The sequence below is a fragment of the Carassius gibelio genome, chromosome B18 (assembly GCF_023724105.1).
Source record: "Carassius gibelio isolate Cgi1373 ecotype wild population from Czech Republic chromosome B18, carGib1.2-hapl.c, whole genome shotgun sequence".
In the NCBI taxonomy this organism is placed as follows: Eukaryota; Metazoa; Chordata; class Actinopteri; order Cypriniformes; family Cyprinidae; genus Carassius; species Carassius gibelio.
Genome location: NC_068413.1, coordinates 21,031,996 through 21,056,127, shown reverse-complemented (window position 1 = coordinate 21,056,127; position 24,132 = coordinate 21,031,996). Strand labels below are relative to the sequence as shown.

Below are 24,132 nucleotides of genomic sequence, written 5' to 3'. Positions count from 1 at the left end.
CAGCTATAGCTGTGCTCAAAACGCCCGTGAACGGAGCAGGGTTCACAGCAGGAGAGCTCTCTGGTGTAGTTAATCTGTGGCCTGAATGCACAGGACAGCCTGTTATGCAATATGCACTTTAAAAAATAAAGGTTTTGTGTAACAGCCATTAATGCTTTTCATGTGGACCCTTTGGGCAAGCCTTGTAACATTATATGAAGAACATGGTCCTAACAAAAGACACTCAAAAAAAGAGAAAAATGGGTAGTGAAGATGTGCTCGGATTTTCCTATTATTAACAAATGTAAATTGAAGTTGGTGTGAAAATGTGCCTAAGTCAAAATGCATTGCTGAGTTTGTCACAAAATAAAAAGAAACAGGTCTATATCTGTATGCAAAAAAAACTGTCTGTAAAGATGATGATTCAGACATTTTGTTTTCACTTCCCAATTATCATGACAAGTGTGGGCTGAGGCGGCACCACACTCCCAAAAGAGGCAGAGCAGTGCTATTTACGTTACTGAAATATGATATCGTGTCCCTGTGAAAAAGACCATTAAAAGCCTCTAAGAACATTGTGAGATGCCAAAAAACTCTTTTGAGATAACGAGAATGATTCTGGTTTGCAGAGGGACTCATTCCCATAAAAACCCTCAGCAGAACAAATTTCTGTATAAATTGTTCGTAAAATCATTCTTACATACATTTGTATTCAGTTCAGTTAAGCAGTTTACACAAGAATTGATTTAGAAATTATTTGTTTTGCTTGTGAGGGCATTTGTGTAGTTATGGTTCTGCTTACAAGCATTTGTCATGTAAAATATTCTTGATTTAGCATGCAGTACCATTAGTAAAAAAAAAAAAAAAACTGGAAATATTTATTTTACTGTCATTTTCTGTCTTAACCTGGCAAGTGTTGATTTTTATTTGGTGGATCTTTTTTCACAACTCCTTGAGGCTTAATAAATGTGAATTTATGTGATTTGATTTGGATGCAAGAAGATAATTGAGGTTGCTAATAACATTATGGCTATATTACATAATTTTGAGAATAATAATTAGTCAAAATTATATACTGTAGACATAATATTATAAAGACATAAAAAGTTGTTATAATTCCCCCCAAAAAAAGAGCTATGGAGAGTATTAGTATTACTTAAGTATTAGTGTAGCAAAATGCAATTACCTACTGAATGATTTAAATAATGAAAATTAGAAATTCAATTAGTTCAGACCTTCATATAGAAAATAATTACAGCACAAACATAAAAGTGGCATACTGCTGTTCACATCGATCAGGGTTACATCAAAGCAGCTGCTGACTTTGATGGATGAGTTTGAATTCATATAGGGCATATGTTAAATGTCTTTCCATTGAAATACTGAGAACAATCAAGAGTGGAAACACTGTAGCAAGAGATGACCAGATTTCTGAAATGGAAACAAAAGACATTTCCTTGTTCAGTGGAAAAATATCATAAATATGTCATAAATGTTTGTACTTTTGGAAATTGTTTGCTACTACCTATAATCTGGCCTATTTTGCATTTTAGATGTGTGTAGGGGAATAATTGTGTTGCGATGGCTTTTTGGAAGCAAAAAAAGAAAAAGAAAAAATCTGCATCTTGTTTAGGCCCTAGTATATGTTACATTCAAGCAGTATTACTTTAACATAGTTAGTATATGACTACCTTAACAGCACTTGATCAAGAAGATGATACCTTGATACTTGGCAAACATGGACAGTAACATTCAGTACTGAACATAGAGGATGAACTGAACACACCAGCGTCTCATCTTCAAGCCAGCTCAACAGTTCTTCCTAGGATGTGTCCCTTTTGATGTTGCTACACTTTTCCTTTTGTATTAATCTTTTGATGAAATAATGTGTTCATTTAATAAATATGTACCTAAAATGTCAGTGCATGATATTTGGAAAATGCTGTTACGGTCCCCCAAAATGCCTTCAGGGGTCTTTAACTTTATTCAAAGTCTTTTGCCAGGCATGAGAGGAACTATACATTTTTCAAACTATGGGAATAGTGATGCAAAGTCATGGGTTCAAATCCCAGGAATGGCATGAACTGATGTATGCCTTGAATGCAATTTACAGGATATTGCTTGTGAAGATGCATTATGCTCATTACCACCGCTCCCTATATGCAGAGCATGCAGTTTGCACAAACTCCCAGCTGGGCACCATCCCAGTTGCTCAAAAAATAAAAATAATAAAAATTTCCACAACCACACCCGCAAATGCTCGCACCTCTCATAATTAAGGGATGGACATCTATGCCCATGGAAAAGATATCAGCAATCTGGCATTGAGAAAAGAAAATGACAGAAAGTTAAAATAAAATAAAAAACAGGCATAGAGTTGGCTTGAAGTTGGATGTTCGATATTCTCAAATTTAGGGACCATCTTTAAAGTTACATGCAGTATTGGTATACACTTTTCTAACGTCAATAGCATTTGGGGAGAAGTGCTTACAGTCATAAAAACAACTGTAAACTGTTCATCTAGGTGTCATCTATAATGCACACCTTTTAAATGTTTAATATGTATTCAAATAAATTGTAAAACTTGTGTATCACTTTCAGACACATTCCTGTGAAACTTTTTTGATGTTAATAGCAAGTTTTAATGTCAGAAATAATTGCATCATCACCTACGCATCTAATATTCTCTGTGACTGAAAATAATCCATAGTTTTAACACGAATAACACCTAAAATCAGTGTTCTTATAACCATGGAAACCGCAAATTAATCATGGTTTTGTTAAAAAAAAAAAAAAAAAAAAACCTAAACCATCAATACCCATTAAAATTAATAACACTGTTAAAATACATAATATAGGCTAATACAAAATAAAAAACTGCTGCTGTTACACTTACAGGATAATCAATTCATTGTTAGGGTTTTGGCCAAACATTTAAATATTCACTGAATTTTTCATTTTTGGCCAGCTTTTTGCTATAGATGACAAAGCCTCTATCGTTTCTTCAACAACAGACATGTGAACATCACAGCCCTTACAAAAATATACCATGGTTTTATCATCGTAAAACTACTTAATTTTCTTTTGCATGATTTCTGAATGCTTTTGACTATAAATTAGAGTCAAAATAAAGTCATAGCCAGATGTAACTGTCAAGAGCTAAAATTGTAAATTGTAAATAATACAATGTATCCATTTATTTACTTACTTTTTTATTTCATTAAAGTGCTATTGTGACCCCTATAATAGTTTCTTTTTTCTTTTCTTTTCTTTTTTTTTTTCATAATATTTAAGGAAGGGGGGCACAACAATACAATCCTGCTTAGGGCACCCATCTGGCCATCAACGGCCCTGATTATGCTTAATTTGACTGAATGTCCAGTTGTAGAGTATGCAAGTTAATACGCAAATTCATCATTACAAATGTGTAATTTCAAATACATAATAGAAATTCTATCAATTATAAGTATTTCTTAAGTCCTACTGTTAAGTTCAACTAATTTCATTTAATATAAATTTCAAATATAATACATATTTGTATAATTGTAAATAACATGCAGTTAAGTGTCTGAAAACATTAAAATCAGATTTATTTTCTTACATAAGTATATTAAAGTGTACTATTTTTTGTTGCCTACTAGTGTAAAAGCAACCTTCAGATGCATATATTTAAATGAAGTCAAGATGCCCATCGCTCACTTTTCCAGAACTGCAGAAAAGCAGGAATATATCTGTGATGCGGCTGGTAAGCAGACATGAGAGTTGAGATTGATGGTGGTTGTGGATAATGTCAGGCTATCTCAGTATCTGTCTGCTTGCTGTACAGAAAGATTTTTCCCTTAGGTCTACTGATAAAAACACCCATCATTGTGAGACGTGACTGAAACAAAGTACTTCTGCTGTTCCGTTGTCTGTGAAAAGCTCTTCCTCAATCTTTAGAAAGGGGATCTTTGTCATGGAAATGTATTGAGCCAATGCACAGAAATTCAGTCAGGATTGTGTATTACAGTTACAAGTCCATTAGAAAGAGCAACATGGTTCAGGCGATTATAATGATGATGATGCCTATATCATTTCATTTGCATTCTCTTCAGCATAATTCATGTGTATAATTAAGGTTTCCATTACAAGACAACAGATGTTGTTAGCCTCTGGCTGACCATGGACTTTGATCAGACTAAGATAAATTCACAGAACTGGTTAAACTTGAGAAGTTTCAACTGCATTGGTGTGAAGTGTTGCTCTGTGGGTGTCATGATGCATTAAATACTTATTTTCAGTAACAAATAAAGTATTAACTCATGTTTATGAACTCACAATGATATGGCCTTGACCCGAAATCTTTATAATTTAGATGAGGTTATTACACAATCAATTTAAATCCAGCTACAACATAATTATTATAGTGATGCCTGATTCATGAACAAATCATTCTTTTCAACGAACTGGTTCAACAGTTGAAGTGTTTCAGACTGAAAACTTAGCCACAAATAAATTAATGTGTACTAAATCTTATGATATTAGCCAAAAGTTCTCATCAAAAATATGGATCAATTCATTCAATAGATTCTGATTTTGAGTGTTCATTCATTGTAGCTCCTATTGTGTGAAGGGAAATGAGGTATGACGGTGACCTTTACTAATTAGGTGTTGAGAAACTTGAATGGGTTTATACAGCTGAACGGTCTGAAGCATTATGTCTAAATGACATTTTTGTACAATGACATCTGCCACTGAAAATACATTTACAAGAAGTTAGAATTCAATGCAATTATCAAGAACAGTTACTCTTTTATGCATGTGAAGGGGTCATGAGATTAAATTCAACATATTTACTAAATTGTTGCTCATAATCCTATGGAAAATAAGTATATTTTAGCAAACTTTTAAAAAGAGTTACTTGAAATCAATATATACTTACGTGCAAATTGGTGCATTTTTTTCAGACACTTAACTGCATTTTACTTACAATTAAATGAAAATGTAGTGTAGTTTAAATCTATATTAAACGGAAAGTTCACAAAAAAATTCTGTAATCATACACTCTAAAAAACGCTGGGTTGTTTTTTCAACCCAACTGCTGGGTTGAGGCCGTTGGATAGGACTTTGGGATGTTTTAACCCAAGTTTGGGTTGAAAATAAGTCTCTTTTTTTAACCCAGCGGGGCTGGGTTGAGGACGCGGACGTGAAGGAGAGCACGCACGTCACGTCAAAATCGTGCGTCTCCAGTGCGAGCAGCCGCCATTTTCTCAGCGTGAAAGAAGCGAGAAGCGAGTGAAAGACTATGGTAAGTAAATATTCAAAATGTAAAGTTATCTTTTATTGTTTACCCGGTTGTATGAAAGGCGGAAGGTTTTATGAAAGGCGGAAACAAAGGAGCTTAACGTTATATATATATATATATATATATATATAAAAACAGACGCGGTTTTCGCCTCAGACACTGAGGTCTTAACTGCCTCATGTAACGTTACTGAACGGAGGATGTACTTTTAATATAACGTCTGTGAATGTATTTTGTCATATTTACATAACATTTTACATTATCTGTACTTTTTGAGGCGTTAACAGACGGTTATGGTCACGGTTACGCTCTTGTGAATTTGTCATTTTTTTCGCGGTTAAACTGAATGTATGTTTGTCTCCTAAAGGAAACGGCATTGTGTAGTAAAGACTAGCATAATTATTTTGAGGCTGTTGAAGTGGTAACTGTTAAAAGTATGTTTTACATGTAATATTTCTTGTCGAGCTCCTGTCTTCATTGTCCTCACGCTGAGAGTTAAAGACACAGAAGCTGTTTGTGTGAGGAGTCACAGACCTGTGTGAGGATGAGGAGGTGTTCTTCTGAAGAGAGGGACAGACGGTTTAAGGAGAGTAAACTTCAGAATAACATCAAGTTATCTTTATTTTTACTAAGACTAAAATAATGTTGTTGTATTTTTAGATGTTGAAATCCAGAGACAAGATAACTTCATTATTTTGAGACTGATGTAAGTTAAGTTATTATTATATATTTATTTTTTTTAGAAAATTAATGTTTCTATTCTGTCCTGCTTGTTAACTTTACATTTTGATGCAAAAACAGTGTGATTTTATATATATATATATATATATATATGTATGTATGTATATGTTAATATTTTATTGAAACCATTGATGTCCCTCTTTGCAGAACTCAAACTAACTGGAGTTAAGGACACAGAAGTCTGCTTGTGTGAGGAGGTGGTTTTCTCAGCTTCTTCTGAAGAGAGGGAAAGATCGTTTAAGGCAAGTAAACTTCATAATTTCATGTTATCAGTTGTTGTTGTGTTTTACTAAAAGTAAAATAATGTTTGTTTTTTGTTTTTGTAGATGTTAAAAGCAAGAGACATGGGAGAGCATCATTCCTTTGAGATTTTATGTAAGTTATTTTTAGAAAATAATTTTTTCTGTTGTCTCCTGCCAGTTTACTTCACATTTTGCTGCAACAACAGTGTGATTACGTGCTCATTTCATTAAGACCATTGATGTCTGTGTTTTTTATTGCAGAAATCAAACCAACTTTGGAGTTGTCTGATTTGGAGAGTCATTATTCTTGGTCTTCGCTCTTAGAGGTAAAGTTCACACAAAAAATTATTTACTTGCCCTCAAGTCATTCCAAATCTATAAGACTTTTGTCTGTCTTTACAACATAAATTAATATATTTTTAGTTTTCTCATAATATTTGTTAATCCATTTATAGTTTAGATAATCAGTATTTTCAAGCTTCATAAATATAGAGTTATTGTAGAAGTAAATTCTGATATTTATATATGAATACATCTTAAATTATATGATAGCAAACATGTATGTTCAAAATAAAATACTGGTCTCCCAGACCAGCAATGGAGGACACAAAAGGAGAATATTAAATATATTCATATGTTTTCCAAAAAATGAACAGAGTTTGTATGAGTCTGGAAAAACATGGGGAGAGTAAATTATGAACATTTTTATTATTTGGTGAACTAACGGTTTGAAGAGCAGCCCTCCATGTACATGAATATTATGAGGTATGTGAATGTCATGTCTGTTTTAAAGGGGGGGTGAAATGCTATTTCATGCATACTGAGTTTTTTACACTGTTAAAGAGTTGGATTCCCATGCTAAACATGGACAAAGTTTAAAAAATTAAGTTGTAGGTTTTTAAGGAGTATTTCTGTTCCAAAAATACTCCTTCTGGTTTGTCACAAGTTTCGGAAAGTTTTTTTTCGAGTATGGCTCTGTGTGACGTTAGATGGAGCGGAATTTCCTTATATGGGTCCTAAGGCACTTCTGCCGGAAGAGCGTGTGCTCCCGTATAGCAGAGCAGAGAGAGGCTGTGCAAAGACAATCACTGATCAGAGCGAGAGCGTCGCGAAATGTCACAAAAGGAGTGTGTTTTTGGTTGCCAGGGCAAGACAACCCTGCACAGATTACCAAAGAAAAAAACAGCATCAAGGGACCAGTGGATGGAGTTTATTTTTACAGAGCATCAACGGAGTTTGATCGGAGCAAGTGTTTGTGTTTGTTCCCTGCATTTCTAAAATGCTTGTTTTACAAACAAAGCCCAGTTTGACGACGGATTTGCGTATCGTTTATTTCTTAAGGGTGATGCAATCCCAACGAAAAAGGGTCACGGTTGTGTGTTGGAACCACAGGCGGTGAGTAAAACTGCTTAAAATATCTCTGCCTCCTTGTTAGTGCGTCCGCCTCCCATCGGAGACCCGGGTTCGAGCCCCGCTCGGAGCGAGTCGTTGCTGCTGCTGCTCTCGTTCAGTTTCAGCCTTCACAGCTGTCACAGCTTCCAAACGCTCTCAACGCAAAAGCCTACTGGCGCTCGTGATTCTTTAGCTCCGCCCACACGTCACGCCTCCAGGCGCTCGTGTTTTTCCGGGAAAAATCGGTACAGACTATCTTTCTCTTATGAATATAATAAAACTAAATACTTTTTGGAGTTATGAAGGATGCAGTACTACTCTATAGGTACTCAAGATTAACAGGATATTGAGTGAAAATGAGCATTTCACCCCCCGTTTAATGTTTCAGTAAAGAAGCTTTCTGAAAGCAATATTTATTCAAACAATATTGCATGTCCTCACACTAGTGCTGCCATTATAGCATTCTGGAGCGCTGTGGTGGACTGAGACATTAAACAACCGCACAAAGTGTTGAAACTTTAACACAGATTATTTACCTATCCTTACGGATGTGAATACACCTCTACCTGAAAATGGATAGTTTAATTAAATGTTTAATTTTTTCAAATGTGTTTCTCTTAGGCCACTGATGAAGAGCAGGCGGTGACTGGGATGAATCCTGGTCAGAGAGGAGAATCTTCTTTCCCCTAAACTGATGCAGCGGTGGTTTTAAAGAAGGACGCTGCCCTGGATGATGTAGAAGATGTCACATGCTGTGCTGATGGGGTTTCTTCATGATTACATCAGTTATGATAAAGAGATCATGAAAATTGACCGTGATGCACGATCTGTATTCTTGGACTATGAAACAAACTGTAAGTGTATAATTTGTTAAAAAAAAAAAAAGTTAAATGCTTTTTCTGTGTTGTTTAGTAGAAGATTTTACACTCTGTCATTCATACACCTGCTCACATTCTTTCACACACACACACACACACACACACATGCGTCTGTTAAATGTTATAATATCAAAGTTAATGTTGTGATTTATTTGTGTACTGTCATGCCAGAATAGTTGGAAAAAACCGAACTAATTGTAAATTTATTGTATGTGTTTTCATATATTTTTATACAATATATACAATTGAAGTCCAATTTGATCTTAAGTTATATTCATCAAATGTTCAATGCTTTATGAACTCTGTAGCTGTTAATGCCATCCTTTTCTGCATTTCTTCTAACATGTTACTTTTTGACTTTTCTCTTGTTTTTAATAAATATTTTCCTTTTGATAATTGTTATTTGTGTGTAAAAGTGATATTTAAAATGAACAACATTTGTAGGTTTAATGCCTAGCTCAATTTGGGTTAAATTTAACGTAGAAATGCATTGTTTCCCCACATCCTTACATTCAAATGGTGGCTGCACTTTGCGAGTTTATTTTCTGCCAGCAGGAGGCGCTAAGAGCGGGAGAGGTAGGTTTCTCCGGTAACGGCTGCAGAGCGGTGCTGAGCTCACAAACGCTGCCTTATCAAGCACATGCGAAATGATATCGAACATTTTCTAAATACAGTAGTTTTCCTTCTGAAATACAGTGATAAAAAACACCCGCTCTGGTTTTTGAAACCCTGCAATATAGTCATTTTAAACCATAAAAAAGGCAACCCAGCAGGCTGGGTTAAATATGATAATTCGTCCCTTTTTGACCCAGCGCTGGGTTGTCAAAATAACCCAAATTGGGTTGTTTTCAACCCAGCAGTTTTTAGAGTGTATACTCCCACAAATGGTGAGTATATGATTACATGTTGTTCCAAACCTGTATGAGTTGCTTTGTTGAACATAAAAGAAGATATTTTGAAGATTGCTGGTAATCAAACAGTTGGTGGTTCCCATTGACTTCCAAAGTAGGAAAATAAATACTATGGAAGTCAATAGGAACCACCAACTGTTTATCCTTCTTGAGCTCCTCGATGGGACTCAAGACTGGTGAGTGGCGCAGGTGTCGCTCATCATCATTAACTCCACCGGTCTCACTCCGTTCCCAAGGCTCTCGGCCCCGCCCCACTTGTTCCATACCCCCATCACCCCTCGCCGGCTGGGGGATGCTCACGAGACTGGGGTCTGTTTCCCCCCTTGAGCCCCGGCACCTGGGGGTATGGACAGAAAAGGGTGAGAAAAAAGGAGAAGAAAAGATGAAAAGTGACAGAGAGGGGAGACAGGAAATTCCCTGTCTGGTTCCCGGACATGCTGACATTTGGTCCTCAAGGCTCCAGCAGGCTCCAGCCTCCTGGTGAACCGTGCTGACTCCTCTGCTCCCTCTCAGATGGCAGCCATACCTCTGTCCCACCTCGTCTTCAGTCACACCAGTACCACCGCCTCGGGCAGCCACTGGTGCTTTCTGCTTCTTCCTGCTGCCCGACCTCCTCAGCACTGCAATCCCCCTCAGTGAGTGAGGGTTCTCTGACAGCATGTCCTTCCTTCCTCCCGAGTTTTGGTACCAATATAACAAAGTTAGTAGATTGGGAAGAAGGAGGCAGGAACTGGCGAAAATTAAACCTAATTAAATAACAATGAAAATAGCGCGACAGCCCCTCACAGATGGCTGTCATGCAAAGACAGAACCAAAACAACATAAAAAAAATCCAGGCTTGGTCCTCTCTTGCCTTGCAATGTCATCACTCCTTCATGTATCCTTCCGGAGCTCCTCTGTGGGACTCGAGACCCACCCCACTCGTTACAGAACTTTTTTTGAAATCTACATTTCTCAGAAGGTGCTGCAGCTAAAAGCTTTTTGGGACTAGGGGCTCGAATGTTGCATGCTCAAACTCAAACAATTTGCATGTCAAGTAATTGTTTCAGATTAGCTGTAGAAGAGCTTGTAAGCGCTGTATGACCTAAAGTAAAAGCTTCACTATGCTCCTGCCAGACATGAAAACTACAAATGGCTTTTCCTTCCTAGTGTTAATGAAGCATAGAACAGGAGTCTATAATAGGGTTTTGTTGTTATCCAGTCTTCAATTTATCCTGAACTCATTAAGTGCTTTAATCGCATCGCTGTTTTGTCTGAACATGTACGGTGACATATATTACTCACCGAGAAAAAGACATGCCTTAATTCAAAGCCTGTGAAAAGAAACATTCTGCATCAACCCTTCTCTTCCCTTATTTTTTTTCACAATAGCTTTGTATCTATGCACTCTATCTATCTATGCTGACATTTCAGGGATGGAATTAAACAGCTTGAGAGACGCCTTCAGTTGTAGTCTTTACTTACATGCTGTCACGGATCGGGACACGTGTCAGGCACACATAAAGTCTTCACAAAATTAATAGAATGGTCTAAACCCTCTCCTCCATCTTATGGCGGATCACAGTTATATTTCATTACTGTCTAATAGGGAAAAATGTGATGCATATCTCACATTGACTTCTAATTGTGTCAGTACGCACACGTGCTGGCAGACTGATATGTTCGAAGGGAAGGAATGTTGGGGATTTGTCATGGTGTCTTCTCAGGCATATACACTCCTCCACTTGGTTTGTTCATCACAAAGGACACGTCAAGACTGCAGACCAGAAAAAAAGAAGACTGAGTGATCCATCAAGCCTGCAGAGACTCATGGGATTTTGTTTTTCAAGCCATGATTTACATCAGTAATAAATATTGTGTCAGAGAATATAAAGTAGTTTTAAAAAATGACCCCATAATTTACTCATGTCACTCTGATCCTTAACTATTCAACGTCTTCCACAAGGAAAATGACTAAGCTTCTGTTTTACATATAATGAAAGCGGATGGTACACTACATGTAACATAAAAAGTATAAAATAAAAATAAACTGATTTTATTCAAGTCAAAAATATTAAGAAATCTTGTTTATAATCGTACCACCAAAGCTACATTATAAGGGATAAAATAACAATTTAAAGTATCAAATTCCAGGCTACTGCTTTTCACAGAGGCTTCAAAACCAGGACAAACTATCATAAAAGTGCATATGACTAGTGTGCTTTATTGCAAGTCTTTTAAAGTCATGAACTTTGTGCAATGAACAGAACTATAATTAAATCATTATTTGCGATTACCAAGAACAATTTTTTTTTTTAAATGCCCTGCAATCGGTCCTTCCAACAGCCAAAGGTGAAGGTGATCTCGAACCTGTTATGATCCATTCAAAGGCACCAATTATTAACTGAACACAAGTGAGAATGAGATATGTGGGCAAATGAAACACCTGGAAACACTTAATTGTTGTGTAATGAATGAGTTGTATCAGACACATGCGCATCTGTTATATTTAACAAACAGTGCACAATACCCCTCCCCAACATGTAAAACATGTGGTAGAGAAAACAAAGTCTCTGGTTTCCATGGTAACAAAGACACACATCAAGATAAGATTGTTTTACAACTCTAAAGGAATGTAGAGTTTTCACTCTAAATTCCCTTTGAAACAGAAAAATTTACCCTTGTACTATTCAGTCCATTCTAATTGTGTCTCCTTCTCCCTCTGTCTGTGTGTGTGTGTGTGTGTGTGTGTGTGTGTGTGTGTGTGTGTGTTTTAGAGTAGTTTAAGTTTTTGTGTAGTTAATAAAGTCTTACTTGTATAACACTTGAGGTTGTTCATTGTTTGTTCATATCTGGAGTCCCTAATCATGCAGAATTTACCTTATATTGCCCAGTGCTGTGAAGTACACAGACTGTAAACTAAAGTGTACACAAAATCCTCGTTTTAAATCTAAACCTACAGTAATTAATATTCCTCAGTACTTAGAAGTATTTTTGTGCTGTACACTGTAACAAGAACACCAAAGAACACCATTTTTGTGCTTTACACTGTAACAAGAACACCAAATAAAGTGCAGCTAAACTTTTCATTTAACAAAATAGTCATCACTCTGTAATATGTTCAAACGATTTTTGACTTTCATGCCTTTATGCCCTTGAGGTTTCCACTTATCCTAAACATCCGAGACCTCCAGAACTTTATGAAACATTGTCAAGTACATAACTCTTAAAACAAGTCCAGTCCCCTGCCGTGAGTTGCTTGTTGGAGACAGAAGTTTCCGGTACCTAGGGTGGTCAACATTCTGGGACAAGGACACTGAAGGAGATATTATTAACCTCCCACTGCTCTCACTTATAAAGTGATTGGTTTTCCTAATGCCTTTTTCCAGTAGAGGAAGTTCACACTGTTTCTCAAAAAAAAGCCAAATCCGTTTCTTAGTCTGCCCTCTGCCTAGGTCAAAGGTCAACAGCCCATATGTGCAGCTGGAAGGAAAGGGTGATAGCACTTACATTTGAACTGTTGCTAAATATAATGCATGATGCTACACCACTTGATTCTTTTTCTTTTTAGAATGGTTTTATTGATGCTGAGTCATAACAGGATACAAATAGAAGCATGCATCATAATTCAAGCGGAGAGAAACAATAAAGCAAATGGCTGGCAGGCCAGTAGTACACTGTAGAAAAAAGAAAAAAGAAATGAAAGTGACGTGACGTGACATGACATACAGCCAAGTATGGTGACCCATATTTGGAATTCGTGCTCTGCATTGAACCCATCCAAAGTGCACACACACAAAGAGCAGTGGTAAGCAATTCATGCTGCAGCGCCCAGGGAGCAGTAATTTACTCAAGGGCACCTCAGTCATAGGATTGAGAGTGGAGAGAGCACCTTTGGATTACGAGTCCAACTCTCTAACCATTAGGCCACAACTTCCAACTAGGATGGCTATAAATCTCAACAAATATAGCATACAGTATTATTTTTTTTAATTATTTGGTTACACTTTAGAATAATGGTCTGCTATTAACTATACAGGAAGTAATGCAGGACAAATGATCAGTACTGCAGTAACACTTCAGCTACTATTAGTTAATAGATTGTTCCTTATTAGGTAATCAATATTTACAGAGATTAAACTCACTAAAATATATTAAATAGCTATGAAAAATATGATAACTTAGAAATAGAAGTACTAATTACTGTGAACATAAAATGAACTATTACTTGGATTATTATTATAATGTTTACATTTTAATGCCTTATTTTTTCAGGGATTGCATTTTTAGGTCCTGAAATGTAACAAATTATTATATGAATTATTTAATTTTTAACTATGAAAGTATGTGTGAAATATTTTGAATTAAAATATTCACAGAATAAATAAACAACTTTGTTACATTCCAGAATTTACTTCCAAAATATTCAATGTGTCTAAAAATGCAATGCATAATATCTGTAATAATGTACAGGCATATTTCGCACCATTTTATTTCACTTTCCAAATTCACTTCCACAAATTCAGTGGTTAAAACTCTGCAGAATATTCAGCATTGCATGTCCGGGATCAGCAGGAATAGCAGTAGAGCAATGATGCATGATCTCCAGCTGCTGTCAGTCATTCACCAGCAGGTGGCGCAAGCGGCTGTCGATGAAGACCAGAGCAACAGGTGGCTTAAATCATTAATTAACAAAAACTGATCTGCCGAAATGGAGCAAGCACTAAGTAGTTTTGATTATCAGGGCCAGTATAAACATGGAAAACTGATTGTGTGTGTTTAATTCAACATCTTCGCTGTTTCCCATAGCCTACATGTAAGCAACATTCTCTACCACAAAGGAGAATTTAATGCTATTTTACCCAATGCTGAAGTACAGAACTAAAATTACATCTGAGACAGACATATATTGCTTTCAGTTGCTTAGCTTGTGTGATGCTGAATACTGGGGATCCCCTCACGTCACACTCCAAGATTCCCCAACGATGCTAAACGCGCCTCAGTGAATTAATACAGATCTCAGAATACACTGTATTGATGATTATGCAAACTACATCGACAGTTAAGCAGATGTAGAATATGAACGAACACTCATGGTTTCACGCCGTTTCCCTCAGAAATCTGTTCGAGGCTCAGTGAATTAACACAATGACAGCTATTAAAAGAACATATTCAAAATGCAAAACTGCACATCAAACATTCCCAATAAAGAAAACGCTTAAAGCTGTGGTGTGTAAATTTTAGCACCATCTAGCGGTGAGATTGTGAATGGCAACAGCTCAGTCCCCCACTCACCCCTCCCTTTAGAGAAGCTACGGTGGCCAATACAGAAACAGGACTAAGATGTCGTCGGGAAAGACAGCAGAAAGCAATGAGATTTCAAGTCAAGTCAAGTCAAGTCAAGTCTGCTTTATTTTAAGTTCTTCCACATGTACAGTACATACATACAGAGAATCTAAATTGTTAAGTTTGGGAACGAGCTCAGCTTCCTGACAGCCTGATGGATGAAGTTGTCCTTCAGTCTGCTGGTCCTGGCCTGGAGACTCTGCAGTCTCCTCCCTAATGGCAGCAGACTGAAAAAGCTGTGTGACTGTTAGGTGGGATCACCTGCAATGCAGAGGGCTTTGCAAGTGAGATGGGTTCCGTAAATGTCCTGAAGGGAGGGGAGAGAGACACGAATGATCTTCTCAGCTGCTCTTAGCTCGACAGGATGCTCTCAGTGGTGCCTCTGTAGAAGGTGTACATGATGGGGGCGGGGCTCTGGCTCTCCTCAGTTTGCGGAGGAAGTAGAGACGTTTTCCAAAATCAGGTTTTCCAAAACCACAGGCCCTGGGACCACCGAAGCAGACATGATTGCTCTCCTCCTCGCCCTCCAGTTCTCAGTGGGAGTCAGAAGGCCAGGACTTGTTGGAAAATCCCTGTGGAGGGTTCTAGTTGGCCTGGTTTATACCACTGACTTCGCCGGCTAAGATACCTGACGAAACCCCTAAAGTCCAGGTTCCCAAGTGCTTCTGTCTCCCAATGAGACAATGGATCATCCAGGCATGCATTTAAGAAATCCTTGAGCACCCCATCATTGTATGCCAGCCACACCTCGAAGGTCCTTAACTATTCAACGTCTTCCACAAGGAAAATGACTAAGCTTCTGTTTTACATATAATGAAAGCAGATGGTACACTAAATGAAACTGTAACATAAAAAGTATAAAATAAAAATAAACTGATTTTATTCAAGTCAAAAATATTAAGAAATCTTGTTTATAATCGTACCACCAAAGCTACATTATAAGGGATAAAATAACAATTTAAAGTATCAAATTCCAGGCTACTGCTTTTCACAGAGGCTTCAAAACCAGGACAAACTATCATAAAAGTGCATATGACTAGTGTGCTTTATTGCAAGTCTTTTAAAGTCATGAACTTTGTGCAATGAACAGAACTATAATTAAATCATTATTTGCGATTACCAAGAACATTTTTTTTTTAAATGCCTTGCAATCGGTCCTTCCAACAGCCAAAGGTGAAGGTGATCTCGAACCTGTTATGATCCATTCAAAGGCACCAATTATTAACTGAACACAAGTGAGAATGAGATCTGTGGGCAAATGAAACACCTGGAAACACTTCATTGTTGTGTAATGAATGAGTTGTATCAGACACATGCGCATCTGTTATATTTAACAAACAGTGCACAATACCCCTCCCCAACATGTAAAACATGTGGTAGAGAAAACAAAGTCTCTGGTTTCCATGGTAACAAAGACAGACATCAAGATAAGATTGTTTTACAACTCTAAAGGAATGTAGAGTTTTCACTCTAAATTCCCTTTGAAACAGAAAAATTTACCCTTGTACTATTCAGTCCATTCTAATTGTGTATCCTTCTCCCTCTGTCTGTGTGTGTGTGTGTGTGTGTTAGAGTAGTTTAAGTTTTTGTGTAGTTAATAAAGTCTTACTTGTATAACACTTGAGGTTGTTCATTGTTTGTTCATATCTGGAGTCCCTAATCATGCAGATTTTACCTTATATTGCCCAGTGCTGTAAAGTACACAGACTGTGAACTAAAGTGTACACAAAATCCTTGTTTTAAATCTAAACCTACAGTAAGTACATGCTGGTAATTAATATTCCTCAGTACTTAGAAGTGTTTTTGTGCTGTAATTACACTGTAACAAGAACACCAAATAAAGTGTAACTAAACTTTTCATTTAACAAAATAGTCATCACTCTGTAATATGTTCACAGGATTTTTGACTTTCATGCCTTTATGCCCTTGAGGTTTCCACTTATCCTAAACATCCGAGACCTCCAGAACTTTATGAAACATTGTCAAGTACATAACTCTTAAAACAAGTCCAGTCCCCTGCCGTGAGTTGCTTGCTGGAGACAGAAGTTTCCGGTACCTAGGGTGGTCAACATTCTGGGACAAGGACACTGAAGGAGATATTATTAGCCTCCCACTGCTCTCACTTATAAAGTGATTGGTTTTCCTAATGCCTTTTTCCAGTAGAGGAAGTTCACACTGTTTCTCAAAAAAAGCCAAATCCGTTTCTTAGTCTGCCCTCTGCCTAGGTCAAAAGCAGCAGTGAAATTGGGCAGCTCTGTAACTATATTATGAGACCAACAGAGTTGGGTCCTCCAGGACCACTGGACTTGAAGCCACAGGAGTCAGGTCCTCCAGGACCACCAGAGTTGACTCCTCCAGGATCACCAGCTTTGGGACCGTGGAAATCAGGTTTTCCAAAACCACAGGCCCTGGGACCACTGAAGCAGACATGATTGCTCTCCTCCTCGCCCTCCAGTTCTCAGTGGGAGTCAGAAGGCCAGGACTTGTTGGAAAATCCCTGTGGAGGGTTCTAGTTGGCCTGGTTTATACCACTGACTTCGCCGGCTAAGATACCTGACGAAACCCCTAAAGTCCAGGATCCCTATTGCTTCTGTCTCCCAATGAGACAATGGATCATCCAGGCATGCATTTAAGAAATCCTTGAGCACCCCATCATTGTATGCCAGCCACACCTCGAAGGTCCAGAGGGTTTGGGCAAAGCCTCCTTCCTCCATGCCCTGCTGACATAAAGCTATAAGAGCCTGTGATGAGCCATTTGCTCCTTCTTTTGTGGCAGGAGGGGTAATTTGAGGGTTAGGGTAAGAAAAAACTAAATTGCTGGATCTAGAAGGCTTCAGTATTCTGTCACTGAAAGCATAGAGAAGACAAAATAAGATCCATGTGCAGTTTAATTAAATTCAAACAATAATCCAGAACAAAGCAAGAACATGGCAACAGGTAATCCAAAACACAGGGTAACAGAAAGCACAATGTAATGAGTACAATACTGCAGCAACAAAAGGCAGAGTGAGCATGGTATAAATAGTGATGGGATAATGAGTAAAAGACCTACAGGTGATGATAATCAGAACAGAACGGACTATGGGAATGGAGTTCATAGCATGTAACAGTGAAAGGGAAGAACACCAACAAGTGGCCAGTCCGGGACACTACAACCAGACACTGTGTCAAGCTGTTTATTAGTATTTAAAAGGCACATATTCTGCATATTCTATATCCTACCCAATGCCTAAACTTAGCAACTACCTTATTTACTATTAATAATTGGCAAATTAAGAGTTTGTTAATAGCGAGAATTGGACCTTAAAATAAAGTGTGACCATTTGTGTCTTTAAAATCTTGGTCAAGGTCACTAGCAGATCCTGCAGAATAATTAGACAATACATGGGTAATTAATGGTGCATTTTATGACCATGTTCACATTAAAACAGACAATCGATCACATGTTAGACACATTAATGTTGTGATTGGTAATTCATTAATTCTGTATCATTTTCATAGTTATTTAATAGTGAGTTTAAATTAATTTAATCACATTCAGTAATTATTAATTACCTAATAAGGAACTCTCAGACTTAAATTTGCTATAATTTAGTTAATCCTGTTTTCATATTAGTAAACAGAATTAGCTGAAGTGTTACTGTAGTACTACTCATTTGTCCTGCATTATTTACTGCATAGTTTACTAATAAGGATTTACCTTTTTTTTTTAATCTAAACTAGCTTGCTAAAAAAGTAACTTACAATGTTCCAGAATGTTCAGTGTGTTCTTTAAAAAAAAAATACAAAAGCACTCCTGTAGCAATTACACAACATAATGCTAATGAGGCAGAAGGATGTGTGATACTGTCCTTAAAGACAGTGACTCCTTGATCTTTAATGCAAGTTCACAGCTTAGCACTATGATTAGAACAAAGGCTTGCTTTTGGCTGTGTGATTAATTAATGCTGTACTTATGTTAAGAAAGTCCTGAGGTCACATTCATTATACCTATATAAAACTGAAAGTTGTGATATGGGTCAGGCTCATTGTCTTCTGAGTTTAAACCCCAGATGAATACTTCAGTCCAAATTTAGTAACCTGTACAGAGAGCTGTATCCATGGAGATGGGCGGAGCAAAACTGAAAGATTTCACACTGAAACAAAAGATAATAACTTTCCCAAACCAGTGCATTTTTATAGAGGAATGAATGGAGTTTGAGTGCCAAGTCTTATCATTGACCTTTTCTCAGGATGCATGCTCTCAAGATTGTATCTTTCTCATGAAAATGGTTCGGGCAGGCAGTTTAATTTCAGAAATGGAATTGCTTTGATATTGTTTTACTCTTCAGATTGGCTGAGTTGTTTTGAAGGGTTGTTTTTTCCCCAGTCAGCCATTTTTCATGGATACTATTTTTTGCCTGTCATATTCCATTTTGCTATCTCCGCGGCGCCAGCTTGACTGTTTCTGACCTGCTTCCATTGAGGTCAAGTTTCTGACCTTTGGATAGACATTTTTTATTTTTTTTCTTGTGACTCACTTTGAGGAAAAAAAGGAAAAAGTTTCACACCACACAGATTATTATTTGCTCTCTCGAGGGTTGATGCTCTCTCCGTATGTAATTCAGTAATGTCTGTTAGTGAGATAAAAAAGAAAGCAAGCTTTTAGTAGCCCAGATTTCCACTCATAATTCAGCCAACAATGTTCAAGGGCATCAGCCATGGTACTGTAACTAAAATGATTTCACAAAGCTTAAAGGTGAAGACAAAAACAGGCTTTTTCTAAAAAGAAAAATGGTTTACTGTTTTCTTTAATCTCATGCTGGATGATTCTCATCCTTTTTTAGAGTAAATGAGGTGTACTGTAAAGACTGCATTTCATTCTGTTTTTTAAAATCCTAATCCACTAATATATATATATATATATATATATATATATATATATATATATATATATATATATATATATATATATATGTATATATATACACACATACAGCAGTATGCAGTATGCATGGATGCACACACATCAATGATTTCACAAGAACACCAATCATAGTTGTGCAAACAGAAATAGAGTTCAGAGTTAATCGGATGTATGAATTAAATTATATTTTAAGTTTAGTGAAGGAGGACAAGATCATCCGCTTAAATGCAGCTCATTTGGTTGTGTCACCAGGGGTGTCGCATGAATATATAACGGCGGAATCTCACAAAAGATTATGAGAGATTTATAAATTAATTTCCTCATATTTTTCCAAAAATTAATCACTATTCTCTATCAATTGACATTAGTTATCTGGGTGTTTGCAGTTTGAAATCCCCATTTGCTCAGAGTCTGAGCTTTACCCCATGAGGCTACTGCGTGAAATTGTCATAAGTGAAGTTTTGTACAACAAGAACCCAAGAGGAATGTAAAGGCTCAGAGTAATTATTAAGACTGACAGTATGTTGAGTAGTGAAGACTTTCAAAATGTTTCCATAACAGAAAGCAAAGCATTTATGGCCTCTGGTGATTCGTTTTTCTTTTCTTTTTTTTTCTTTTTTTCACAACATCCCCAAGTAACAAATTAAAAAAAAAAAAAATTATAATGAAAATGATATGTGTATATTTATACACACACACACACACACACACACAAACACATACATACATACATACATACATACATACATACATATACATTGATTTCATACTTAGTTAAAATATATTAACATATTTACTTACATATTGCTCAGGACTTACTGATATAAAAATTATAATTGAACATTTCTGGAGTACTTCTTGTGCACAATGCACATTTCTTAATATTAAGCCTAAATTGTGTTTAATGTCACTGTTGATGAGAATTGTATGATCTTTGATTAATATCTTTTTGAAGTGTACCTAAACAGTATTTGCAATAGTTCCACTTTTGTACAATTAAATATGCTTCAGTATATCATTAGTTTCAATTAAGCAGATTTTAAACATATCAAAAGTACAGTTGCAGGGTATTTTTATTAAGCACATAAATATGTAAATATATTTGTAGTATACTTGCATGAAATAAATGTATTTTAAAAAACATTTTTGCATTTTATATAACCATTAGATGCATATTATACACATTTTACACAATAAATAAATAAAGAGCATTTATTTAATTTAAATTTCTGAATTGTTAGCAAGCTGACTATCTAGAGAGCATGCTTAATGTTTATGTGGTAGCCAACGAATGGGATAGAACGAATGAGATTTTACTCAAAAATCTTTGGATATTGACTAAATATTTTCTATGCGTTCTGGCTTTAGTAAGATTTCTCCCAGAAATAGGCAAGAATGAACCCCTATGACTCTTATTTCTCTTATTCGAGAGAAAAGCACTTGAACGTGAACTATTAACTTTGAATTGTACTTTTAGTGCTCCACAACAGAAACAAAGTCATTGTTTGGATGAGGGTGGGGTAATGATCACAGAAATTCCTTATGATAATAAATACAGAATTTTCAAATTTGACAAACTTCTTTATTTTCTGTGTACTAATGTAGTCCACAGTGATCTAGATTGAATCCAGACCTTGGGCTACAGAATCTCTTTTAGCATTTTTCTTAACAAGTGCTACAACACTGTTTCCATTCGAATTAAAAAGCATGCTAGAAAATGATAGTGGGGAATCTAAAAAGTAATAAATTATGATGTTTTTCCCAGGACTGAGAGGTAATATGTGAGGTTAATGACTTATTGGCACAGTGTATTAAATCTGAATGATCTTTGCAGAGCGACAGGTCCCATGTCCTATTTTTAGACATATGTCATGGAGAGAAAATGGCGAGAGAGAGAGATATAAAGAAAGATTAAAAAAGAGGAGCTATAAAACTGTAGTGTAAACAGACGGTGCTCAGATGAAAGTCTTGGGATGAGAGCAGAGATGTGAGAAGTGATTGAATGTCTTTGTGATCTCAGGTTTATGTGGCCATCCTGTGATGCTTTAATCTGGCTCTAATTTTGTGTAAAGTAAAACCCTCATTATACGAGGCAAAGCTGACAACTTGTTATAAAAATGGAAATGAAGACAAGCTTTTATTAAATTCCTCCTCTCGCCATACAAACCTATCTCACCACTGACTTCCATTAGATTACAACAGCTGATAATCTTGCTGTCTGGATTTCAGAATAGAGCCAGACCTACATTTTAAAGTACTTTGATGGAATGACACAACACTGGAAACAATACGCATCTCGTCCTCTAAAGTGCTCTGCAGCCAGCGTTTTGTGTGCTGTAATTAAACTGTGAAATTAAACAGTGATTGGTCCTTTCATATCTCACACACATTAAAGAGAAAGCAGGTCAGAGCAGTTAGCCTTCCGCTGAGTGCTACTCTTTCATTCCATTCTCATTTATTTGTTTGTGACCGCTACCTTGTTCACAGGATTGTTTTTCTTCTTCCCAAGAAGTTTCGCTTTGGAGATACAAGCCTTTTTTTTTATGGTCAATAGACGCATGAAAAAAGAAAATCGTGTAGTTTTATGAAACGCACATCAAGGTTTGCTGTGACAGTATGCTGATTAGCATTACCACAGCTATAACAGTCTTCCTTTTGTGGGGTTTGAAGAGATGAGATGATCATTTTCCAGTATGTTATAATACACAAACATAAGAAGATATGGAGATTTGGAGAAATTTAGCATTACCTAATTTGCTGAATGTGAATGGGTGCCATCAGAATGATAATCTAAACTATATTTTAGACTAAGTGCATATGCTTGCAGCTAAATGTCTCTGTTCTATTAAAGAAACAAACACCTAAGGGTGAGTAAATGTTCAGCAAATTTTCATTTTGGGTGATTTATTCCTTTAATGGTTAGCAACGTACTGCACACCCTTCATATCAACGCTGCTGATTCATTCCATCAACACATCATTCCCTTTTATCCATATAATATGTGGATATATCCATCTCATTTTATGTTGTGCATGTGTTTGTAAAACAAACTGATTATTTCACAGTTAGCTATCACTGAATATTTATCAAATTGTTGTTACTGCATTTTAACCTTGTTAGTGGCTCATTGATTGCATAGATCTCATCTAACCAGTTTCTGCCATGGCATACTAAATTAGCTTTCCCATTATACCAAAGTATTGGTTTTATTTTGAAGCATGTTCTTATAAATCATGCATATTAGAAAAAAGAAAAAAAAAAATAATAATAATGTTTACAAATCATGCCATATCCTTACATCCAGAAAATGCTACTGTTTCACATAAGTATAGGGAAGAGTAACACAACGCATATTTTCATTCTGCTTCCAACATCTGCTTCCTCTAAGTAAATGCATTTTGTTTTTTTCATTAAGTGTCACTTGAAAACATGGTGCATCACCTTCATTCTGGAGATTATTTGTGCCTACTGACATGAATCACTAAACCATATGGTAAGGTTTTTTTTTTTTTTTTTTTTCAATTTTAATAATGATGCAAGTATTGTAATAAATAAATCAATAAAAAACAGAACAAAGAATATGAAATATATTCTGCTGATCTCATTAATATACCTAGATGTTTTTTTTTTCTTGTTGTTGTTTAAAAAAATGTTTGCAAAGAACACTGATAAATCAAACTTGAGTCTAACAGACACATAAAAAAGTTTAAAGTGGTCAGGTGACTGCTAAATTGCTTGATATGTTCATTTCTGTCACATATTTTTCATGAATACAACAAAATGATTAACTTTCACCATCTTGCATCTCTGAATGACTACTATTATTAAAGACAAACATTTTTTATGAAAATTAAATTAAAATGACTATAAATTCTAAAAACTTACTAGCATAAACCTTGTTAAATAACAACGGAGCGTATTTGTTTCTCTAAAAATGTGCATACGTTATAGCATTTACATTTAAAAAGCTGCTCATATTGTACAAATCTACATAGATTTCTGTCCTTATGTATATATATATATATATATATATATATATATATATATATATATATATATATATATATATATATATATATATATATATATATATATATATATATATATATAATTTACACATTCAGTCATTTACTGATCAAATTAATTGCACAAATCAAATAGTTAGCACATTTAAGTTTTTTATTTTAATTGATTGAATGCGAATTTTTCAAACTTACAGTAAAAAACTAAATTAACACATCAGTTTGGTAAATGGCAAAGTGTTGTCTTTGGCATTAATAAAAAAAAAAAAATGTTATATTCAGCAAAGTTAATCATATTTAAATGTAATTTAAGCCATATGTTTAAATGTTATTTTTTGTCCATGATATTATGATTGAATCATGATACCTCTGCTGTAAAGAAAAAAAGTTTCTGGACTTTCTCTTTTTGACACTAATTTAGAGAGCACTTTAAGGCAGCAAGGAAAAAGGCT

The 24,132-nt window shown here is 35.9% G+C and overlaps 1 long non-coding RNA gene across 1 annotated transcript; it reads left to right on the top strand.

The window, feature by feature from the left end:
• Positions 1-6,328: 6,328 nt before the first annotated feature.
• LOC127977738 (uncharacterized) lies at positions 6,329-8,760 on the top strand. Its single transcript, XR_008158298.1, has 3 exons — positions 6,329-6,379; positions 6,508-6,572; positions 8,260-8,760. It is a non-coding gene; the product is annotated as an uncharacterized LOC127977738 (long non-coding RNA).
• Positions 8,761-24,132: the final 15,372 nt, after the last annotated feature.